The sequence below is a fragment of the Egretta garzetta genome, unplaced genomic scaffold (assembly GCF_000687185.1).
Source record: "Egretta garzetta isolate BGI_Z169 unplaced genomic scaffold, ASM68718v1 scaffold286, whole genome shotgun sequence".
In the NCBI taxonomy this organism is placed as follows: Eukaryota; Metazoa; Chordata; class Aves; order Pelecaniformes; family Ardeidae; genus Egretta; species Egretta garzetta.
Window position 1 is genome coordinate 457,931 of NW_009260078.1, and position 23,689 is coordinate 481,619.

General features: G+C 39.5%; 1 protein-coding gene across 1 annotated transcript in view; it reads left to right on the forward strand.

Annotated features, from left to right (window-relative positions):
• Window positions 1–23,689, forward strand: part of TMEM135 (transmembrane protein 135) — a 183,714-nt gene that overhangs the window by 82,938 nt on the left and 77,087 nt on the right. The gene's annotated exons all lie outside the window — the stretch shown is intronic.

The following is a 23,689-nucleotide window of genomic DNA, read 5'->3' on the forward strand; positions in this document are numbered from 1 at the left end:
GTGGTCAGAAGAGGTGCTTAGGGACATGGTTTAGTGGTGGGATGGCAGGGTTAGGTTAACAGTTGGACTTGATGATCTTAAAGGTCTTTTCCAACCTAAATGATTCTGTGATTATGAGTGTATTCTGAACTCACCTGGCTGTCTCCTACTTGAAAGCTTTGTCATTACTACGGTTGAAATGGTAAACTATGGTGGTTGGTCTGAAGATACCTGTTTGTTCACAGAAGTGGTGTTCTGATGTTCAGAAAAAAACCAAGCAACCTAATATTGCACGTGGATGCACATGAAGTATGACAGGAGAAAACACTTTGAAGGCGCAGGCTTATGAACTGAAAGAATAGCATGTTATTTTCCTCTTGATTTACATTTAAACTGTCTTTGTAACAGCAAAGACCAGACATTTTTCTTTTCACTGGTCAAGCCCTAGTCACTGCAGAAATTGGATGCACCCATTGGTAAAGTTGAGTACTTCCCACTGCTGGGAAGGAAGTTGTTTTCTAACCCCCCACTGAAAGTTTATGGCTGGTGCTTTTACTTTATGCCTCCTCTCAGCTTGAATCCCTTGGTGTATCTACTGACAGTATCTTTTTAGCAAAGAGAATATATCCAGGTCTTATGTGCTCCTCTTAACAGTATGTTGAGTTTCTTTCAATCTTTCTCTTGTTCTCAAAGGGGGCTGTAATTGATGCCGAGTAAGTAATCTAAAATATTAAAAACATTAATGCCTCTAATGGAAATTATTTTTATCTGTTATTATGATAGGATCATTTTGATTGTATGAATAAAGAATCTTAAAGTATTATTTGCAAGATGTTAATTAAAAAGAGACTTATGTGAGCACAATAGTTCATTTTTGTTCACCCAAACTATTACACTTTCTTTCAAACTTCCAGGCAAGTATCTGTACCATGACTAATCTGTTAAAGTATTGTCCAGATTAAAACTCTGTGTATAATGGCATTGTATTTCTTCAAGTGGTTTTTTCCCTGTAATTTGATAGCTGAAACTATCAGTCTGTGTTTTTCATCCATGTATACTTGCTGAGATACGTGTTACCTGATCCGTTCCTCTGAATTTCAGCTGTGCTGCCTGCTCTGCTCCGCTCTGCCTTTGTCTCCGTTGTTTTCAGTTTGGTAACGATTCCCTGCGGTCCATGAACATTAAGGTCCATGTGAGGTCAACCATACCTTGCAGATAGTGGCAATAGTGTAAATAATGACAAATATGGGGGGTGTCAGGCAGCATTTCCTGTTTCCTGTATTTAATTTTGAGGCCAGTGATTTGTGAGCAGCCTGCAAGGATGCTGCACATAGTTTGGTTTGTCTTTAGGTTCAGATTTGAATCCCTGAATATTCTTCTGCTCCTGACCTCCTTTTGTTTTCCGTTGTTGAAATACTTCCTGGATAAGGAGTGTGTTTGGGGATCTTCTCTATCTGATTTTTTTCTTTTTCATGTTTTGCACATGCTTTATTTCACTGCTTTTAATGGGTGTGGGTTAACAAAGCTGTTTCTATTTAACTACCACCTGAACTTGGACACTGTGAAAAGGAAATTGGTCCAGCTAAGGAATAATTTTAGTCATTAATGACTGTGAGAGCCTATGGAGGGAATACCACATATTTTTTTCTGGGTTCCCAAAAGAAGAGGTTGCTCTTAGCTGGAAATACCTTTTGCAAAGTAGGAAGTGATGTGTAGATACAGGTGATTGTAAGCTTGAAGACTTTATGTCTCTACGAGCTGATGCTAAGAAGTAATTTAATAATAATTGTAACAGTGTTAGAAGGTAGTAAGGCAGGCAAGAGATTCTGAAAAGAAAGTAAAAACAACAATGACAACAAAACTCTCTCTTCAGCTTTTTAATAAGCCTATTCTAAATGGTAAGGTTAGACTTCTGCTCACACTGATCCGCTCTTGCTGGCTGATAGAAAATAAGGAGCTCTTGGACTCACGCTGATAGTCTTTTGCCTGTGCAAAAAACCTAAGTGCAGGTGGTTGTGGTGCTGGGGGGTGGTGGGTTGTTGTGGTTGCTATTAAGGACACAAAATAAAGATGTAATCTTTTTTTTACTTCCTTGGATTTCAGAGAAAGGAGTAAAATCTCTGAAATACTTCGAAGTTGTGGTATAACAGATTACTCAAAGATTTCAGGAGTATTTGTTAAAGCATTCCCTTAAATATGGAACAATGAAATTTGGTGAGGTATCTATAATGTTATCTTTATGTCAGGTGCCTGTTATTAAGTTAGCAGAAAGAAGTTTTTTGTTCCAGGATACTTTCAGTAAGATTTGCTGGGTTCTTTTTTGGGTTGTTTGATTTATTCTTACATGCCCTATTGGGAAAGAAAAAAATCACATCATCTGTATGTGATGTATACCCCGATATTATGCACCCTGGCATTTTATAGAGTAGGATGTGCACTTCAGCTGTTTTACAGGAAAGTCTTTTGAGAGTGTTGAGGAAACAGGCCAGAAATATAATTAGGCCAAAAGTGCTGAGTTTTTAAAAGAGTTTCCAGTAATGACAGGATTGAAACTAAAAGCAGTTCAATGACATTGCTGCAATTCGCAGGAAAGACATTTTACCTTGAGTTTAAATTTTTCTGGACTTTAATTTGTTAACCCATTGATATAATAGCGTAGTGAGCAGTGACATTTTGTTCAGCTCTTTTTTTCAGGGTTAATGCTATAAAAATGCTAAACTTATGGTTGGAAAGAGAGGATTCTAGGTTGTTGCATTGCAGTTAGATGTTCTTATAGCTTGTTTACGCTGGTGAGTACAACTAACACAGAGAACATATTTTGATGGAGTAGGGGACTGGCCCCACAATTGTTCCTAATACTGGTTTTGCAGAGACTGTCTAGGAGTAGCTGATACGTGAAAAGGTGTTTTCAGCTGGTCACCCCTGTGCCCATGGACGTTTGGTTGGTTTCATTTATATTCTAATAATCTGTCATCTTTGAAGTTTAAATAGTATTTTCTCAGTATAATCCCATTTTGAATGCCATTTTACTTCATTAGCTGGCAGTTCATCTATTCACACACCTCGCTTTGGGAAATTTGGAATTTCTCAGTGGCGATTTGGAAAAGTTGAATCAGTTTAATGGAGCAAACATTTCATGACCAGCTATGGGTGCCTTTCACCTCTTGCTGTACTGCTTTTTGAAGCGCCTGTTCTGTAATCAAAAAGGCCTTTAATTGCTGGCACATCACCAAATCATTTGGTCTTCTGCGCCATTTGTGGGCTGTAGATGCAGAAGATACAGAATCAAATTATGTTTCCTAAGAAAGCGATGTGTGGAGCCCTCTAATCCTCGCTAGATGAAGCTTGGTGTCTTTGTGCTTAAATGAGAGCAGTACTTAATGAGATGGTTCAAAAGGACAGCAGATGTGTTCTGGAAAGCATAAAGCAATTGGTTGAGCACTTTGGTGTTGTATTTGAAGGTGTTTGTGTTAAGACGTTTTAAACAGTTCAGCATATCGAGCGATTTCATGATGTGCTTTCCTTCAGGTTTGTCTCCTTACCACGAGAAGCCTTTGCAGAGTTATTGCACTTGACTAGAGCTTTTTCATCCTTTGCTGTCAACCAAACCAAACAGGGCTTTCAAATGTGAGTACTTGTGTTGTAGCTCACCAGGCACGCTAAGGTGAGGTGGACTCTGGTGACATTTAGGACTAATTCAATGCTGAGAGTTACTTGTATGCAATATTAGGGAGGGGAAAAAAATCTCATAACACAAAAGTATGATGTTTTTGAAGATTCAGATCTATGACATTAATTTTACAGGAAGAATATAATTGATGATGTCTTTTAGAGGAGTAATCAACTGTATTAAATGCAGATGTTTCATTAATGAAAGTGTTTAATCTGTTTTTCTCCTCTAGTTAAAGGTCATACCTATGATAAGCCTTTACGTTTTTATAACTTACTTTATTTTTCCATAAACTTAAAAATACATTTTAAAAATACTTTTTTCTAAGTTTTTAGTGGAGTAAGACATTTTTCAGATGTAAGTTGTTCTCATGGGATAATTATTGTCACATGCTGTATTGAAATTTAGAACTTGTATATTGGAAAAGAGTTGAACTTATTCATGCCGTGCTGTACTACATGCTCTGATGGCGTAGACCTGGTAGTTCTACTCAGTTTTAGCTGTGGTTCTGCAGCAAAATCAAGTGTGAAATACAGGTCAAAAATTCATAATTAATAGCAGTTCAAAATTTTGTTAAAACATCTTGTTTGTGGTGATGTAGTTTCCTTAACACCAAATCCAGTCATCAGTTGAATGTATGTACAAACATTTGAGAAAGTGATGATACAGTACTTGATGGCTGTGTGGTTTAGGCTGGTAAAGATGTGAGTTGAGAGAGGTGCTGCTGCAAGAAAGAGGAGGCTTCTCACTTGGCTTTAGCTGCTTGAAGGTCTTCTTGTCTAGGCTAGTTATTTTATTGTCTGGAGGGGGGTGCTTACTGAATCTCTCCTTACTAAGTAGAGAGAGCCTAAATTAAAGAGAGCTTAAAGTAAATCCCTAGCTCCTTGGCTAACGTTAGAGGAGGTGAATTACCTGTCATGCAGTAATTTACATCATTTTCATAAAGTAATGAAAAACATTAGATGGTTCTTTGTGCTAAGCCTCACATTCCAGTTACAATAGTCATTTTCGTTACCAGACAAGACCATCTCTGCAGATCGTAGGCAGCCCAGGCTTGATGCGTTTGAAGGCGTCTGGTTTTATGTTTCTTCAGGAGCAGGTGCCTCTGCAGAAGCGAGTTCCATGGTTGAGTTTTTCGAGTGAAAATTGAGAATTTTAAATTGCATTTCTGATTTTGCATGTGTGCAGAGTGATGACTGATGTACATCTTTTTGAGGCATCTTTAGCTGAACTGAAAGTTTGACAACTGATTTGGCAAGAAGACTGCTCTGCTTGGTTACTTGGCTGCCAGGAGTTCTGCTCTGTCTCAGCTTTCTTGCTTTATTCTTTGATGGTCTTAAGAGATACTGACTGACCCAGAGGATGCTGGCCCGCTCTTTTTAGTTTTCTCAACAGTGCAAAGCTCTTCTAAATTTGGTCAGATGTTTTTCAAGGTAACCCAGGATTCTCCTCCATCTGCCACTGCACAGCCTTGTGAAAATATCTTCCTCTTCTTAGAAGCCAGCTCAGTGACCTGTCAGGCACTCAGCTTCCTGATCCCTTATAGCAAAATCCTGTTATTTATCCAACACCTTACCAGGTTCTAAGTGATTATCTGGATGAACGTACCATCATTTCGGACCCGGTGAAAAAAGTCAGAAGTAGTGTGAATTCGGTAGTTGTGTCCCAGGTTAAGAGGCTGGCATCCCAAACTCATTGGACAGCTTCAGTACGGATGTGTGCAGGCAATGGGGTGTAAGCTCAGCCTGGTGAAGGAGAGGTGATTTTACCCAGCTCATGAAGGGGTTGCCTCCTTCAGGAAACAACCCTTACTGCAGATGGAGTGCGACCCTCAAATCTCATCTGTTTATTATGGCCCAATGGACATTATTGATGATGTTTCCCGAGTTTGTGCATCCTGTCCATTAAACGTGCTGTCAAAAGGTCAGCTCTCTCTAATTCATTGTATTTTTTAAATTTTTAAGTTTATTCTGGTGAGAGCCTTTACTTTTTAGTAGTATGATTTGTCTCAGCTGTCTTCGGTAAAGCCTTTGACACAGTTTCCCACAGTGTTCTCCTGCAGAAACATGCTGCTCATGGCTCGAAGTGCTAGAAGAAACTTGGAATTTTTTGGTAGGTTTCTGGTATGTGTCCAGAGGTTTGAAACAACTGTGTACTAAGCATTGAGACACTGCAATAATGTCAAGAGCTCATTAAATTTAGCTGCATGATTGATTGTATGGGCAGTTATAAAAGCAGCTAATCTCTCCGTAATAACTTTTTCTTGTTCCCAGTAGATAATTTTGGGGGGACAACATCACACTCTTTGTAGTGGGTACTGTCTGCAGTTGTATCAATGGATTAGAAAATCAGCTTTTAATTAATTTCAACGGTAGCAATTGATTTTCCTAAATCAATATAATCTTTGCAAATTAATTATTTTAGAACTTGATAACCAGCTCATAGTTATAAGCTTTTAAAGAGGTTTTGTGAACTCTAACAATGTCACAGTTCTTTCTTTGAGTTGTTTTATATACACTTGTAAGTGATATTATTTGAATTTATCCTATTTTATATTTTAAAAAAGTAAAAAAAAAATCGTAGTGCCATCAGGTATCACCCTACTTTTGAAGATCTCCAGAAACAGGCTGCTAAGATTTGGGTAGACCAGGTAGACCACAGTCTCTGTCCCTTCCCCTGCCTCCCCTCTCCACCTCTTCCCACTGGTCTGATCCCACTGTATGACTTCACCCTCCATGCTGGCTGCCATGAAAGATGTCATTTGAGGGCCTGGGACGGCTCCTGTGGCGGCTCTTCCCTTCCCAGCTCCTGGCTGGGAGGTGGTGGGAGCAGGCAGCCCTCCCACCTTCCCCACAAAGGGCGAAGGGTGAAGGAGCTGGAGGAGCAGAGCAACCAAGAAGGTGCAGAGCAGAATAGGGCGGCGGTGTAATATTAAGGAAATTGTGATGATTTTAGTCATTTTGCTACATACCGATTTTGAAATGTCGTGTTCTGTGCAGTAAGAATTGGGATATTGCTGTGGTATTAGCAACACAGTAATGCCTCTAGGTATTAACAAACATCTGTACCAGCTTTTAAAAATGTAAGAGAATATTTAAACAATCACCAAAAGGCATAATCTTATATTAACCTTGTTTCACATTACTTTTGTTGTTTTAATATTATTTTTTCTATGTTGTAGTAGGAGTAACAGTAGCAGAAAGAATGGAAATTAATCTGGCTTCTCTGTACTATTTTCTGCTAGCACCAAGGCTTTTTTCTTGAACCTGTAATGTGTGTTAAGAAGTGGGTGGCAGATCCTCTACCATTTAAATGATAGTTGGTAAAGCAAACAAGACAACTTTAAAACTGCCAAGAGAAAGAGGAGTATAATGTAATGTAAACAGTTTATGCTAATTAAGTTGTAATGAAGTTGGTGTAATAGAATAAAAAGTCGTGATTCCTGGTGTGCGAGCCTTTGCTGTATAATCTAAACAGAAGTACATTAACAAGTATTTCAGTAAAACAGTGTTATTTTCCACTTATTTCCATTTCAGATTTGAGCTTCTCTTTATTAGGTCTAAGAATCTTAGAGCTTAATAAAAACTTAGGGAAAGGCACTCTGAGTCTAACTAGAATGGTTTAGAATAGCACTGCTTCTAGCTTCTGGTTAGCATCTCCTCTTTCCACTCAGTCTCCACGCAGGAATTGGTTAAAAGGACCAAATGAGGGGGTCTTCAAAGCCAAACGAGTTGCTTTACCTTGCCCAGCTATCACCAGCAGCCTGAGTCCCTTACCTCTGGCTCACCACAGTGAAGCAGATGCTGAGTGCTTGCATGAGCTGCTTTGCTGCTGCAAGGCAAAACTTTCAGCACCAGGATGGAGTGGACATCTGTGGTGAGAACTTCTTTAAGTTGCTAAGTCCTTCCTTTCCTGTGACACAGAAGTACCTGTGCCTTCTCGGGAAGCTTCACTTTTCAGTGAAGTAATTCCATCGCAGCATGAACTCCTTCATTCAACAGATAACACGATCTCTGCTTTCACCCCCTTCTGAATAAGTCTAATTATATGTCTTCCCTAGCATGCTCATGTAAAATGTTAATTGCTAAGAGCCCTCGTTACCCCAAGGAGTTAACTGTATCTTATGATGACAAGTAGTGTCGGCTGTACGTTGTGGAGGCTCCAATCTTGGGAAACGTGAGAAGCGTTTTAACTTACCATGCTATTTCCCCCTCACCTTCTCAAGGGGGCTCTTACTTGCAAAGAAGTGCACGTAGTTCACAGTGTTACTGAAAACTCTGCCAGAGTGGTGGGAAGATACAGAAATACTGATGGTAAATGACAATATATGCAAGATGCCAGGATTTATGCATAAACGTAAATAATGATCATCAATTTTAAATATTTTTTCTTCAGTTGGTAAACATCCAAATGCCACTGTATGTGTATTTATAAGAAAAAAATGTGGTAGGTGTCTGCTAGTCGTACATAATTTCTAAGAAAAGAAACCCATAGTTCTGGAGCGCGTTCTGTAATGCGTATTTCTCCCGGCTGCAGCATTGGCTTCCTCAGCTCCTTCAAGCCCCTGCCTGCTCTTTCACCAGCAGAACAGAGGGGAAGGCTTTGGGCTTGGGCATGTGGGTCAGGAAATTTTGGAGGCTGAAAAATAGTTATTTTTCTGTTATAACTAGCTTACAGGAAGTCTAGGCACGCTATAATTTCTAGTAATTTTAAAATTTGTCCATCTAACTTAGCCTAATTATCAAATACACCACTTAAGTTAATACTTAGGCAGTTCTACTAGTGGAAAACCCATGCTGTTTATTTCTGAATTATGAAAATACATTATTTATTTCTACTCCTTTAAACCCGTCCCTTTACTAGTTTTGAATGCTTACCAGAATTCCATTGTGTTCTGATACTGTTTATAATTTGCACTAGTATGAATGATTACTGGATACAGTGGCTTTCACGATGCTGCCTTGCCCAGAATATTACGCTTGGAATATCATTTCAGTACATGTGCTTTGCAGCAAGGACATTATTTCAACACCTGTAAACTTTTAAAGACAAATATCCCTTGCAGTTCCTTTTTGGATACTAAGGTAATATCAAACCTTGTAATTCTTCAGTGATTATGAGCTCTGGAAGAAAAAGAGGCAAGCAGAAATCCTCATGGTAGAGATGAAATCTTGGATGATATCCATAACATGAGCTAAGGAGTTATGTTCAGAAGTCTAATATGAGACATCCGCACAGACTACTAAGAAAATTTATTGTTATTGTAGTATTTACTACATTTGTAATGTTCTTGTAGGATAAGTAACCAGGTTTAAATTTCAGCTTACATATGGATTTAATATTTAGAGCTGTTAGTGTTTTTGTAGTTTCCATTTGCAATGTTCTATTTCAAGTACGTTTCTAATTCTGCATTTTCAATGCACCCCAGTTAGAACAGTTCACAACTACTTCACATTTCTTCATCAAAGTTATGATGATGGGAGGTTCAAACCGTGCTGGTTGAATTGACTGCGTTGTATAGGAGTTTGCAGTGTGTAACACGCTACGATTTGATCGCCCTATGGCTTAAGCTGATTTCGGCAGGCGTGAATGCCAGCTGCCTGCTCCTGCAGTCCTTGGGAGGGGGAAATAGTTACTTTCTGAAGAATCAGGTCTATGATTGTTTTTCTGGGCATCTCTGTGCCAGCAGATGACACATGGCAGTAATCAGCAAAAAAAAAGGTGCTGGAGAGGAGGAGCAGTGACTATAAGTTGATGTCTGAAAGTAATTCATGAAGCTTCAGGCTGAACTGAGATGTGACCCAGCGATGAGCAAACCTGCAAAACAAAATGTGTAGCTGTCGTGAAGAACTCCTCAGCTGGTAGTAGTATCACAGGGACACAATCTTACACAATCTTGGACTTTAAATATAGGTTGGAAGTGTAGATTTTTAAATTTGGTTCAGTACGGTCCAGTGGTATAATATAAAACTCTTGCCTGTGTTGCCTATGAAAATCCTGGACCCTGTAGGTTATATTAGCAATAAACGTATATATGTATATAAATTTCTGAAAATTTAAAACGATGGCAATTTTGCAGGTTGTTTGTAGTTCTGAAGTGAATGAATATTTAAACCAGCAAGAACAAAGCCCTATATAGCATTTTGGGAGCCCAAATTCAATTCAATGGGCCTGTTTCAGCTATTTCAGAAGTATTTTACTCTGATATGACATGGTGAATTTAAAGAAACATGAAAAAGTTTAGTCCTTGTATGTCATGTATTTTAAAGCTATTCCAGGCATCATTTAGGATAAAGTTGGAGTTATGTGTAGAACAAATGGAAAAGTATATTTTTCTTATCATTTAAAGTTTCTTCACAGTGTGTGTGTAGGTTTGGTATTGTATTCAGAACCATGGCATGGTATTTGACATAATTTAATTTTGTCTGTTTTTTCCTCAAAATTAAGCTGCATGTCCACCATACATGTTAAAAGTAACTGTTTGCAGTGATTTTATTGAAAAATAACAGACCAAAGAGAGGAGATGGTTTCTATGTGCAGTCAGAAAGTTCTGGTGGTGGGGGCACTAATTTTGGCTTCTCTCCACCACCCAGCTGCTGATTTCAATGGATCTTGCAGGAATGTCCCTTGCTTAGGGACATGGTTTAGTGTTGGGATGGCAGGGTTAGGTTAATGGTTCAACTTGATGATCTTTAAAGTCTTTTCCAACCTAAATGATTCTATGATTCTAATGTAATTCTCTGAGATGTGTAGCTTTGCTGCATTTGGTTGAAACCAGGCTCTGAGTTCTAGAGGTGTAGGTGACTGACAAAGAACTCTCATTTCTTTAGGAAATGAAACTCAAAAACATAGGAATATTTTATTCTGTGTAAGTTTGTTAATTTGCCTGGAGTTAATAGTTAAAAATGTAGTGTCCTTGCCTATGTCAGATTAGCGTGCAAACTAATGTGGTCAGGAAGAGGAAACTAATTGTCGGGTTTTTTTGATTTCTGGGATTAGGAAATGAGGGTCACTTCAGCTAATGAGAGAAAGCTGGCAAGAACAGATTTTGTATTAAACAGACTTTTCAGCTTCAAGTTTTTGAGGTAATATTATTTCCTGATAAAAATCTACACTGGTCAAAGTCAGGTTAGGAACACATTTGTGCAGCTTGAGGGTGGTGAAAACAACACCAGAGAAAAGTTGCAGTTGTCCAGAACTGGACATTTTAAGTACAGGAAATTTATAGTTGAAATCACACTGATAAGAGAACCTTGAATGCTGAAGGAAAGGGAAAATGAGGCAAGGCAACTAAATAACTCATGCAAAGGGTGATAAAGCCAGGAATAAAGATTAGCCTTGATGCTTACAAATTAGATTTGGGAATTGAATGAAAATTAGATAAGCTCAGTGATTTGATATTGTTGCACTTTTAATTACATTCACTTATATTCATTCTTTGGTTGTAAATACTCTGAAAAGTTATATTATGCTCAAAGAGTTGTAAGCAGGGAAAGATGAAATAGCTGCTAAATCCCTACAGAAATACCAAAACACTCCAACCAAAAACAACCTGACACAAAATCAACCTTAATTATAGATGCAGGGAAGAGTATCTACATTATTTTTGTCAAAGCCATTTGAACAGAAGCAGATAGGTGCAGACCACACAGTCTATGCGGGATAATCACTGAGATATTTTACTCACTGGAAGTTACTGGGAATATTTGTATCTGTAAAACCAGTAATGAATACGAGATCAAGTTATTGTTCAGGAGTGCAAATCAACTTTTGAAATCTGTTTGCATTCTAAATTTTACTCCAACATCTACATGACTGAATTGCAATTGTATTACTTTGGCACTGCCTAAGCTATTTATCATTGCATTCACAGCATAATGTATATCTAGATTTGTTACATTATGCGATGTTCTTTGTTCCAAGCAATTGGACATTTTTCTCTCTAATGTGTGGTAATTTATCCTAGATTTAGAAAACTCACTAGGCAAACAGATGCATCTTTTTAATAAACATGGGGAAAAAATGCTTCTTTTCATTATGTAGTCAGTACAGTGTAGGTCTGTATGTAAGTGCAGTTTGATGGGCTATGCCCGGGGAAAAAATGCTTCTTTTCATCATGTAGTCAGTACAGTGTAGTTCTGTATGGAGTCTGTATGTAAGTGCAGTTTGATGGGCTATGCCAGTATCTAGTACTTGACCAGCTCACAGAAGAGTTGAGGTTGGAAGTCACCTTGCGAGATCAACTGGTCTGACCTCCCTCATCAAAGCACGGGCCACCAGAGCAGGTTGCTCAGGGCTTTGTCCAGTTGAGTTTTGAGTATCTCCAAGGATGGAGGCTTCACTGGGCCTGACCACTCTCAAAAGAAAGTTATTTCTTAAACAGAATTTCATGTATTTCTGCTTGTGCCCATTGCTGCCTTCTGTGTCACTGGGTGCCACTGAGAAGAGTTCAACTTAGTTGTCTTAGTTCCTTCTTCCAGGAATTTATTTATACACATTGCCTAGATCCCCCTTGGGTCTTCTCTTCTCCAGACTAAACAACCCCAGTTATCTCAGCCCCTCCTCCAGGCCCTTGATCATCTTTGTGGACTGTTTCTCATATGTCCATATACACACACACACACATATATATGTTTATATATTCATTTTCACTCTCATGAAGCTTGTTCTTCTTAAGGATATTGCATATTAAAACATGAACTATATTAATTCTCTTTGTACACAGTATTTTTGGTGAGGTATTGGTCAAGAACATACTCCCCTAATTTTTACTTCATTCTGTAGTTTCAGAACACCCTTTGTTGGGAAGGGGAAGGGGTTTTATTTTGTTTTTTAATAGATCTCTGAAGAATTTGATCAAATACCCTAGGTGCCTGCACCAGTCATTACCGCAATTAGCCTTGTACAAGCTAGGGACTGTTTGTATCTGAAAGGCAGAGAAACTTGAACTATTTCATTTTCCGAGTGCCTGAGCACCGTGAAGGATTACAAGTGACCGCGTGACTCCGCTTCATGTCTAATCACTCTCATAGCGGGAAGGTATTGGGTTGTTCTTGTGTCCTGCCTTACTGCACGTCTGTTTTACTCCTGGTTCTTAGACAGAGACAACCTGGGTGTTTAAACAGAGCTGGACATACGCTTTTACTGGCTGATAAATGGTTTGGATTTGTTTCATGGAGAATTTTCTGTATTCCCGGCTTTGAAAAGCTCTACCTAAGAAGGCGCTCTCATTCACAAGCAAAAGGAAGCCTTTTAAGATAGAGCATTTCTTTTTGATCTGTGCTTGTTTTTTCACATGAAAAGTTTTCATTGGTCAAACTCCTGACTTTCAAAAACTTGCAGAGAAATTTTCTTCATGAAAACTGGGACTACAGTCAAAGTAACTGCAAATACAGTAATTAGAAATTAACTATAAAATCTGTTGAATGGCTGTTAGTTATTCTCTTAAAACACAGTAGTGAAAATCAAGGTTTCAAAAGTCATCGAAGTGCGCGTCCACCCAGGCAGGCGTAATTTGGCAAGACTTGCCCTGCTGAGGGCATGCTGATTTTCTCAGGAGGCCTCCAAAACCAAAACAAATCTAGAAAACAAAAAAGCCCCCGAACCTCCAACTGTCTGAGTTGTGGCTGGGGGACTTAAAGCTGAGCTATGTCAGGAAATGGGAAATGAACTGAAAATATGGCAGTGTCATGTTTAATACGCTTCTTGTGGTGTGTAAACCAAGAATTTACCATGTCTCATGGCAAAAATTGGCTCTTGTAGGGACTGATCGCTGAACCTGTTCATTTTCCCATTCTTGGTCAGAATCCAAGTGTAACCTTTCAACAGCAATCCATTTGGTGGTGTTTCTGTTAATTTTTGAATGTACCGATGCCATGTATCGAGGTACAGTGTTAGGAGAAGGGTGCTTGGTTGTGTGAGGGCGCGTGCCGCTGTGAGCAGGACACAGCCCCCGGGTGGGAATGTGATGCAGAAGCACTGAGCATGATCCTCCTAATGAACCACACCAACCTCTAGCCTTTATGCTTTTTTTCCCCCCTGCTTGTAAATGCAAAATGAGGAAAAAAAGCTGCTTGTGTTGAAGAAGATAGATGTAAATGTTATTTTCAGAATATAAAGATGATACTTACCACCCCCCCCCGCCCCCTCCTTGATTCTGAAGCAGCGTCTTGGTGGTCAGTGGAGATGTGCCATTGACTTCAGTTAATTTGGGGGCATTTCATTTTAGTCCTACTACTGAGTAGCAATAACTTAAAAGTGAGCTGTCTTCAACGAAGCATCACGTCTTTCAATTCTATTTATCCCCTTTAAGCATAGGTTATGCCTGCGATGCTCCACATGTCTCTGTAGCAACCAATTGAGTCCATAGTGTTATCCAACCAGCTGCGCAGGGAAAAAAAAAATACATTTGCTTAATTTAAATGCACCTTACAATATGGAAAAAAAAAAAAAAGACTTTATTTTTTAAAAGTTTTAACATTTAGAATATTTGTTGTGATTCATTACAAGTATTTTGTTTCAGGAAGGCAGCTTCTTGTTCGTGTGATATGTTGGCTGTAGTTTCCTCTTGCTCTTTTCTTCCTCTTGTAATTATTACTAAGAAAAACGCCTTTTTTTTTTAAATTCAGGAAAGAGCAACCCTCCCAAATAACTTGATGTCTCTGTGGTCCTTAAGGTATTGTGCTTACTTTCTCTGTGTGTGTATTTTTGTGTGCACACTTTTTTCCTAGTTCAATACTATTTGTAATGGGAAGGTGGCTGTGTGGCAGCCTAACAGGATGATGTTTTCACAGCTGGTAATTGAGGGTTTATGCTTTATAGCCTGGGATGTGACTTGGAGACCTGGGAGTACCAGGAGATACAGAGCAGGACTGGAGGTGTGTCCGTCCCCATTGCTCAGTGTTGGAGCCACCTGCCAGTGGTGTTTCAAAGGGTGGTTTGGTTTGAGAAATGAGCTCGGATCAGCTCTTCCAATACCAAATGCTATAAAATAGCTCTTCACTCTTTTAGGAAGGTGCAATATCAAGGTGATGCTGTTTCATTTGTCAGTTACTTTTTTTATCCTTCAGTCTCTCAAGCGTTGTGTGTCCTTGAAGGCAGTGGACTCTTGTCAAGAGCTTTAAAAAAGGCTCTTCCGTGGCTCCGCTATGGTATGTTGTAGCTTTGTGTGCTGTGGTTAAAATAACATGAAAAATGGAGGGAGAGACTTGACAACTGTTTTTTGAGAAAACAAATGTAGAGTGCTGAAGTGTTTAACTATATATATGTGTGTGTGTGTGTGGAATTTGGGAACTAGAAAATCAACTTTCTTTTTATTCTTCCATACTCTTCTGAGACTGACAGGTGCTCCCCGTCTTGGCTCAGGTACCTTCTACGTTTGCCAACTGTAATCATTTAATTGTGATCAAACAACAGTGCGTTAACATGAATCTATATAATCTCTTGTTTAATAACACATACTAGTGTTTCTTTTGATCTTATCAGTCTAGAGATTGCTTGAGGCTTGCTGGCAGAAAAAAAATCGGGAGCCTCTAACAGCTGAAGTGGTGTAGGTGTAGCTGAATTGGCCCAGTGCCCAGCGAGGATCTGACAAATTTTCTTCTACGTTTTCATAAAGCCTATCAATTTTAAAGCAGCAGCAATGTTGCATTGCTTTGGAAGTTACTTAATTTCAACTAGAAAAGTAATCATTATGTGGATGACCAAGATCATGACAAGAGTTTTCACTGATACTTTTGATAGCTCATGGAGTTTTCTCCAGATACAGTGGATTTCAAGTAGAGAAGGCCACTGGTTGTTATAAAGGTTTTGATTTAACAGGATTCGCGATAGAAAGAAGGTGAAACATTGCATAAGTTGAAATGTCCAGAGAGAGATGGTTCCATGTTAGGATTGCCGATTAGCGTATGTCTTTTGGGATCACTAGAAATTCGAGCTTGGTAAAAGGCAACCACCATTTTCCATAAGTCATTATGCTTTTGTATGAAACCAAATTACCTGTTTTCAACATGAAATACCTTTGTATCTTTGTTTTAAAAACCTTAATAATGACATTTCTGTGCAGGAACTGTGTGACTTCTTTAATAAGCAATGGCAACACTGAGAATCAAATAGGTAATTTTTCCTACTCGCTGCTGCTGTTAGGAATTGAAGGGTGCTATTAATAGGAAAATAAAGGATATTATAAAGATTACTATTTAAATGGAAATTTAATTAAAAAAAGTAGATCACAATTTTTTAATTAGCATGTGAAAGAGAAGTAGTAGTGTGTGACTTCAGAGTAACTACTGTGCCAAACCTTGCCTGCAAGTGGTTGTACCCAGCAGGTACTGACAGTAATATTTGATTGGGGTGCATGCGTTTTGTAAGGTCTGTGTCAGATCTTGGACTCAGAGTATTGGTCGTTCCAGACCTGTACGTGCTTGAGGAAAACTCAAGAGTGCTTTGCATTCCCCGATGGCTCCTTCTGCCTCCATGGGGGATTGAAATATAAGGATTTTGTGGCTAAATACAGAGGTTGGCTGTTCAAAACACCCTGTCTGTGTCTAAGAGACCGTTTGGTCCTCTGAGGTGCGTCTGTGAGATGGAGAGGGACTCGGGACTTGGAGACACAGAAAGCTGGATGGTTGCAGTAGTGCCGGAGCTGCTGCAATTTGGGAGTGTATTTTCCCTTCAGCCTTTGCTGTATTTTCACTATAGGCTTCATAAGCCATTTGACAGATCTGAAGTATGTATTGTACTCAATACTGAAATGTAAATAGAGAGCAAAGGATTCAGAAGCTTTTGCTGAGGTGTGTACAAATGCATGCTTTAGTATATGTGGGGTGTTCATTTAAAATACACACGTGAATAATACTACTTTCATGAATGCTGACACTGCAGGAGACCATTATAAGCATCTGGTCAGTTACTGGTTAAGACTGGCCGGTGAATCTCACCACATTGTGCATTGAGTGTACAACTCATGGTACACCAAAAGAGTCTTCTTATATTCGGTTCATTAATCTTACTAGATGGAGAAAAAGTTGCCATCTTACTAGTCTGAATTTGGCAGACTTCAGGTCCCCATCCCTGGGGGTACTTGAAAGATGAGCAGGTGAGGTACTTAGGGACATGGTTTAGTGGTGGGATGGCAGGGTTCGGTTAACAGTTGGACTTGATGATCTTAAAGGTCTTTTCCAACCTAAACAATTCCATGATTCTATATGATTTTTTTTCTATCAAACTGAAGAAGAGTCTTTATTCATCCATGCTCTCGTAGTGATACTCCAGCCATCTCCCTGTCTTCTCTTGAACAAGCCAAAAGCATTGAGATACTGGCATCTTTAGTTTCATTGCCAGTCGTGTATTCTGGGCATTGAATTGCTCTTTGTAGCCACCTCTTCTGGGTTTTATAGCTCTCTAGCTGGTGAGAATAAAGTTATGCTAGCGTTGCTCCCAGGAAAATCTGCTGTGCTGGACAAAAAGACCAGCAGTCCAACAGGTGGGGAAAGGTGATGGGGGGCACAATAAAAACCAATAAACACCACCACCCACACCCCACACCCCCCCCAAATGATTTTTATTCACTTGGGGCAGGAAATAGAGAATTAAGGCAGAGAGTGGGATAACAGATAGAAACTAGTTCGGTGCTCAGGAAAGCCTCTTGCCAAATCCATTGCTGATCTAATCTAGTAGTAAGTGGCTGCTACAGCCTTCCTCTGCACCGTGTCAGGGTGTAGGTGCTGTTTATGGCAGTGAATGCTGGGGGTATAGCTGATACAATTAGCAGCTCATGGGTTTAGGGTTGGAAGTCCTGCCCTTTAGTCCTGCGTAGGTGGAGATGTAGCTGTCATATCTAAGAACTGCCTTGTCACCAATGGTGACTAATTCCAGCAGGTAATTATTTACTAGGATCATTTTTTGCCTGGGGCATTAAATAATATTAAAAAGCAATTACTTACATTAGTAAGAGTGATCATCAGATAAGATTTCAAGTGGCTGAACATAATGAAATGTAACACCAGTTTCCACATAACTTCTTTTTATGTGACTTCTCATATCTTTGTCTAATTAATCTGAAGGATTCAGTGATTTCCATCTCCTTTAACTACTTTAAATTAAAGAAAGTTTAATGCTTTTCAACCAGATGCTTGATTATTGGAAAAGAATAGCATATCCATTTTATGAAGACAGTTCATTGATTAGGACACCATGGTTCATGTAATATGCGGGTAGAAAAGAGATATTTCATGCACGCTTCCTTGATCTTGGAGTACAGAGCCATTACATTAATCTGCATGTCTAGTTCCATTATTTAATTTTTTTATTTTAGAAGGAAGCTTGCTTAAGAAATAATCTTTGTGATAAGAGCTGTAGAAGGCATTTTTAGTGGAGCAATAACATTCCTTGAAATAACATTCAGGAACCATAATCATCAGTTGAAAGATTCCTATGATATATGCCAAAATATAATTATAGTGCTGTTGGTGTAGTGCTGTGGATTTACGGGTAAAGCTAGGTTTTTCTCACTAGACCAAATAATATGTATGGAAAATAATAGTGGGTCCACCTTCTCTCCCTTGTAACTTTTGGAAAAAGTTGGTTCAAGTAATAATTATTGCAGGGACTTCTTTTAACTGACCTGCTGGGCAAATATCATCAAGATTTTTAATTTTCCGTGATTTTGACCGATAAAGTTTTCCTTGGACAGACCTTAGCTGACAGTTCTTTTTTCTGTAGCATACAGCCTTCAAGAACCAGGAGTAGTAACTTTTTTTATCACTGACTGTAGATACAGTGCTCTCATGCACTGCAAAGTGGTTGACCAAGGAGGTGATGGTTTTCAGGCCATATGAATACTCTTGAAGTCAAGTGTTGATGTGCCAGTGGTTGAAACAGCCTCAGGTCCTCTGTGAGGTGGATTTAACACTATTTGGTGTTGAACTGTAGCTCCAGTGCTCCAAATGCTTCTACCAGCTGATAGCACTGATCTGGCCCTCTTCCCTCCTCCTGTCTTCATTTACATAGATTACGTGTATCTTCAGGGCTTTTGCTTTTTAATTACAAGGTCTATGTTACTTTATCACAGACTTCAGTCCTACTCTTTATTCTGGCTCTGTGAGAACCAGCAGCCTCCAGTCAGAGACTTTTTTTACCCCAGGAAATTATAAAGAAAATGCTTAAGGAAGATACACGTAACCTTGGTATTAGGTAATATGCATGAAAATTCAGAATACAGGAGACTCGAGAGTAGTTTTAATAGTTCTGTCAGTGTTATTTTGCCTTTCCTTTTGTCCAAATTTTCTATCTGGCTGTGAGGGCAGGTTGGCTGTGAGCGGCTGCCAGCGTTACTGGGGCTGCCGGCGTTGCCGGTAATGCCTTTCAGCCAGAGCTTTTAGTTTTGTGCTCAGAACTGGGAACTGCTGAATGTTGCTTCATGATACTGTTTATATGAGGGCTAAGCTTTCTTGAGGGGGGAAAAAAAAAAAAAAGTGGCTTCATCAGCCAACAGACATCTGGAAAAAGTACCCCTTAAGTTTTGTCAGCAACTTTCCTCTTCATTTATTAAGTACAGTAAAATACGATGTAATCAATTAAATTGCAGTGCTCACCTTATGCACCAAATACACTAACCTGTCCTGTAGCATAGGGATTTTTCCTTGTAGCCTGTGCATATCGCTCTCAAATGTTCAAATATTTAGGGTGTATCATTCTCACTAGAAACATGTACGTTGTCTGCTTGTATCTGTTGCAGCTGGAAAGTTTCAAGGTCTGTGCGTTGCCAAGCAGAATTTGTTGACCTTGTACCGTAAATCAAAAAGTGATGGACTCTGCAAGAGAAATCCCAAATGAGACTTCATACTCACGAGATTTTAAGGCTTAAATCCACTCAATATTTAGTTATTTTTAAATCTAAAATAGGTATTGTGTATTGTACTGAGTATGCTAGAAAAGAAATCTACAGAATGGGAAAAAGTTGGAAAAAAGGCTTGTTTTGAAAGTAGCTTAATTTTGGAGCACAGTGACTGCCTTCTGTTTCTTGGTGCTATGGTAAGATGACAATGACTGGGCTTTCCACCTTGGGCTGTGCATTTCACATAGAACAGTCTGGTTTAGCTGAACATCTTGCTGGCCTTTGGTTGTGTAAATGTTGGGAGAGAGTGTCAAACACGCCCAGAGCACTGCTAAGAGATCTTTGCCTCTACCGATCTTAAACGCCTCTGATAAAGGAGATTCTGCAGTCTCCCAGGCAAGTTGTTCTAGTTTATCACTGCCCCGCAGAGAGACCTCTTCCTAATATCTAACCTCCATTCTCTTGGCTGTAGATTTAGCTGTCTTCCTCTTTCTGTACTTAATGAGACAGATTTATTAGTGTATGATAATTCCATGAAAATAGTTGTCGTGTTTGTCACTACCTACCTCTTTTTCAGTTTAGTTCAAGCAGTTTCCCTGCCGTGGTGGATTGCACACCTCTTGTTTTCATCATGCTCTTCTGGGCTGTCTCTTTTTTTCTGTGCGTTTCTTCGACGGTAGTGCCCGACACCATATTTTGGGGTGTTGCTAGCACCGGGTCATTAGTGTAATATACTGGGATGTCTTACCTCCTCTGCTTCTGAGAGAGTCTGTAATGCCATCTTACAGTGCCTTCCGCAGCCTTGCATTGCTGGCGCCTCTTCATTTGTCATTGCGGAATTTGTTATACTCTTATCTGCCTATGCAGTTGTTTTTTCTCATGGTTTTTTTTGTGTGTGTGACTTCTCCTGCCAAGTACTTCATAATTGTTTTTACTGAATTTCATCTCGTTGACTTTGGGCAATTCAGTCACTTTGCATGCACACTTGGCCTCTAAAGGATTTTGTGAATTTGTGAGATAATCTCTGTTCCATCATTCAAATCATTACTGAAGAGAGAAGCAAAACCTCTCTGGTGACCTCAGTTAAAATGCATTTTAATTTGATAATGAATTGCTAACTGTAGAGTTTTCTTCTGTGGTGCTCTTGACGTATTACTTAACATATGCAGCTGCCACGAAGGTGCATTAAAGTTCAAGAAATGACACCTGCTCCTTTCCTTATAACATCTGTCAAGGAAGAAAATTACAATAGTTTTAATTTACTTGTTTATTGTGTTGGTTGTTTCTTATTGCCTTGTTATCTAGGTGTTTATAAACTGGCTGTTTCAAATAATCGATGCTAATACAGTTGTGGATATTAGAAGTGGCCTGGCTGCCTGTCTAATATTCCCTGAACTTCTCATTTGCAAAAATTGGTACCAGTTTCCTCTTTTCCACCTGGCCAAGATCTTCCACGTCTTATTTTTTTCAAAGAATGTTTTTAAGGTCTGGAACACATCTGATTACTATAGAGATTGATTAAGCAAGTTCTTTAAGTACTTTAAGTGGTCCAGATTTTGCCAAATTGAATACGGATTACAGACAAATTGATGATAGGTGGATGGTGAGGTGGACTGAAAACTGGCTGGGCTGAACTGACAGGCTCAGAGTGTTGTGATCAGCAGCACAAAGTCCAGCTGGAGGCCAGTCGCTGGTGGGGACCCCAGGGGTCCAAACTCGGGTCAGTAACATCTTCATTAATGACTCAGAAGAGTGGACAGGAGGCTGCACACTCAGTAGGATGGCAGATGATACAAAACTGTGAGGAGTTGCTGCACTGCGTTGTTGTGCTGCCAACCAGAGGAACCTCAGCAGGCTGGAGAAGTGGGCTGACAAGGAACCTCATGAGGTTCAACCAAGGGAAGTGCCCGGTCCTGACCCTGGGGAGGAATAACCACAGGCACCAGTATATGCTGGGGCCATCTGGAAAGCAGCTTTGCAGAAAAGAACCTGGGAGTCCTTCCTGGTGGATGCCAAGCTGAACATGAGCCAGCAGGAAGCCCCTCCAGCAAAGGAGGCCACTAGCCTCTTGGGCTGCATTAGAAGAAGCATTGCCAGCAGGTCGAGGAAGGTGATCCTTCCCCTCTGCTCAGCCCTGGTGAGGCCAGTCTGGAGGAGTGCCAGTCCAGTGCTAGGCTTCCCAGTACAAGACAGATGTAAACATACTGGAGTGAAGGGCCACAAAGATGATTAAGGGCTTGGGGCATCTCTCTTGCAAGGAGAGGCTGAGCGAGCTGGGTAGTTTAGCCTGGAGAAAAGAGAGCTCGGGGGGAATCTTAGCAATGTACACATGTATGCTTGCTAGGTTGTTATCAACCTCATTTAAGAAAAGAAAAAAGGTAAAAAAAAAGACACTATTTAATGAACTGTTTTGAATATGCAGAGGCGTACTTCCCCCCCCCCCCCCCCCCTGTTTTTTTTTTTTTTTCACTTATTTCTCAATATCATTACTTGGACTGCCAAGGCTTCTTGTCCGCTCTGTCTCCCAGAAATGGCATCCAAAGACTTGATGATTATTGTTTGAGTGATTAAATACAGTTTGGACGTTGGAGGGCTAGGGCAGATCTTTTTAAGTAGAACTTGAGTTTAAATCTAAATCTGCTTTTGCTGTTAGTTTGAACTGAAATTCATCATTGTCCTGACTTTACCCTAATGATTTGTTATAAAACTATTTCAGATGTTCACATTTTTGATGCAGAATAATAAAATCAATAGTACTGGTGATGGAAAAGGAAAAAAAAAAATGGGTAGTTTACACAGTAAACATTATAATGTCCTGTGTGACCTAATTTTAAGTCACATGCCAAAGACTTAGAAAAGGGAAATAGTCTCATTGTAAGATTTTTTTTTTTTCTCTGAAAGGCATTGTAAACTTTTCCTATTCAAATTTTTATTGCATTTTCTGATCTATATCAACATGCAGCAGCCTACTGTTCTACGGGTTTATAACCTCCAAATATGCACTGCTGCCAGCATTTCCATTTCTTTTCACTTAAGCTATCTGTATCCTATCATGATCAAAACTCCCTGAACCCTTGAAAATACGTGCAAGTGCTTTCTAAAACACTTGCAATTTTTCTGTAACGTTTTTGTCTCCTGAATGATGGGATGAATGTGGGCCAGTGTATCTAGAACAAAACAATTTTTTCTTCCTCTCCAGCAGTATCTGGCAAAGATGGCATGGATTAAGGCAGGTTATGAATTTAAAGCACAGTGTAGTTGTTCCTGAAACAGCTGTATGCGCAAGCAGTTCTACAGTCAAGGTACAAGGGCTCGTTGGCATCTTAAGGAAGGATGGCTTCATCCTTTCTCCCCTTCTGTGCTCCTGGCATGGAGGTCCCCCCTGTCTCTTTTGCCTGTGCCAGCTCTGGTGCTTTTACACCCTTCCAGCGATCTCCTTATCTCACCAAATTGGCAGAAAACTCTGCTAAGTTTTGATTTAAGTTTTTTTCCTCCTTGAGTTCATTTTCTTCAGCATTTTTGAATCACTGTGCAGGTGGTAAGGAGGAGGTAAGAGCACTGAGCTTGGGAGCAGAGAGGATGGGAGGAAGAAGTAGGACATTCCCCTCTCTGTGCTGGAGAGCTGCTAAGTTTGCTCACTGACTCTTTCATAATGTAGAGCAAGACTGGATTATTCCAAGTGAGTTCAACATGAAGATAAACTACTACAAAGGATACTGTCATTTTGGAAGAGAATTATCTACTCTCAAACTTGCTCAAAAGTGGATAAGCAGAAGCAGGTGTTGGTACAGACGTCTTGAATGTCCTGCCTTTTAAGCTGGAACTAGCAATATGATATTTGAATAAATCACAAAACCAGAGACAGTCAAAAGATAATGTTTAAATTTCCATTCTGTTGCTTTATTGTTTTCATTCTGTTGTTTTATTATTATTTTATTATGTATTATTTTATTCCAGACTATTCTAAGTGGCATTATTTGCTGTGGCTATTGCCCCACTACCCTGGTTTGGATTTTGTATTTTTTTTTTAACTTCTACAGGAATGGCTCAAAGTCAGCTAGAAACAAGGGAATCCTTTTTGGTGAATTCAGACAAGCTTTCATTCTGGCCCATCAAGCAGATAAATAAAGTGTAACTTTTATAGTAAGTTGTATAATCTTCATGAACATGCAGTAGTAGTGTGGTATTTTATGTATTAACACTCT